Source organism: Cryptomeria japonica, chromosome 8 (genome assembly GCF_030272615.1).
Source record: "Cryptomeria japonica chromosome 8, Sugi_1.0, whole genome shotgun sequence".
Taxonomy (NCBI): domain Eukaryota; kingdom Viridiplantae; phylum Streptophyta; class Pinopsida; order Cupressales; family Cupressaceae; genus Cryptomeria; species Cryptomeria japonica.
In genome coordinates, this window is record NC_081412.1 from 200,912,203 (window position 1) to 200,914,260 (window position 2,058).

Below are 2,058 nucleotides of genomic sequence, written 5' to 3' on the forward strand. Positions count from 1 at the left end.
TTAGGGTTTTTTGTGAATTCAACCACTAAATTTTTGTAAGTCAATGAAAATTGAAACTTGCAAATGTAAATTTGAATTTGAAATTGCATAAACAGATAGATCTGAAAACAAAAATTAAAATTGCAAGTGTAAGGAGTCAGGTTCACCAAAATGTAATGGTGAAAAATAGGGTTTCCACCATTAGAAGTAGTGAAAACCGCTAGTTTTATGACTTAAGACCATTACATTCAAAAGAGGGTTCTAATCCAATAGATCTAGTCACAAACCAACAAGGATTAGGACTGAAAAATGTGGAAACGGTAAGCTACAGTCATAGGATTGAGCCACAAACCTAGATCTGGACAATGTAAGTTGATTTGAACCTGTTTCCCAAAAGAGCTCCTAAAATGTGGGACCATTTCGCCCATGCCTTGGTCCTCCAAACTTTTCACACTCCAAAGGGGGATCAATTTGTCACTGTAAATAATGGTTATTTTGAAAAATCGCAACTCCACACCTATTTCCTGCACATAGAAAGAAGGGGAAATAGGTTGGGAATAGAGGTTTGCCTAAGTCAAACCCCCATTTTGGAATTAACAATGAAATAGAAATGATAGATAATTGAATTGCAGTAATGGAAATGTTCTCCTTTTGAGGGATATGTTGAATAATGACTAAAAACACAAATGATATACCTCCTTGTGAAGTTTTGTTTGTCTCCACTTGGAATTAGGGTTTCATGAAGTCTTCAACAACATGGAATATGAATGTCAACTCTAATGCTTGAATCTTGACCTTGACCTTGTTGTTGCTCCTATGCTTGAAGGAAGACTCATTACTTGCTCACTTGATTTAGATGCTTGATTTGCTTGATGCTAAATTCAATTTCATCTGTGTGGATGTCATGTGTGGATGTCCAAATGAGAGGGGAAAACCTCCTTTTATACTTTCCAATCGAAAAACATTAATTTTTTGACATGGGCCAACATGGGGCTAGGTTTCCTACTTAAATTATGAAAAGGCCAAGGGGCCCAAAGTTAGGCCCTAATTAGGAGGACAAAGGTGCGGCGCCCTAGTCTTATCAGGGACAAAGGCACCATGACCCGGTCCTACCCAATTTAGGGGCCAAGAAAAAGGGCCAAGGTGGTACATAATGTCAAAATGAAGTCATATTTGCATGATATGAGCAAAATATTTCACTTCAATTTTCAAATCTGATTTTAAAATATTCATAATGACACTTAATAGGTCTGATTTATTTGCTATTTCACATAGGATCACTTTTTTTTCACTTATATTTATCAAAATCATGTGTTGGATGTTATTTTTTTATGATGAGATTTGCAATACATAGAAATATAACACATGAACAAAATAGAACACATGACATATCCTGGGAAAACCCTCCTTCTTGAGGGAGAAAAACCCAGCCAAGAATATATCTCTTGTATTAAATTGATTGATCAAAAAGAAATGATCATCACCTTCTATATATACAAAGTAAGGTGCCTTTTCTCAAACAAGGCGACTCTTCACAAGAGTCGGCTTCCTTTAGAAGAATATAAAATATGATTTTGTAATAAGGCCGACTTGCCTTAATGATTATTTATTATATTAACTTAGGAGAAAATATCTCCCTAAGCTACAAACACTAACACTCCCTCTTAGCTGGGGAGGTATTTTTCAGATATCTTTGTCATGGAGTCTCTTAACATTATGCCCACAATGGCTACACCCATTTGTGGAAAGCTCAAAGGTTCATCACATAGTCTCTCAACGTGATATCATCATGGAGTCTCTCAACATGAAGTCCACCATGGCTACTCCCATGTGTTGAAAGAAACACGCATACAAGTGCCCATCATGTAGTCTCTTAATACGATGTCGTCATGGAATCTCTCAACATGACATCCACCATGGCTACTCCCATGAGTGGAAAAAAATAACTACAAAGAATTCATCGCAGAGTCTCTCAACGTGATGTTGTCATGGAGTCTCTCAACATGACGTCCACCATGGCTACTCCAAGAGGGTGGAAAGACAAGGGCTTTCACCTCAAATTTCTCCGTCATAGAGAAA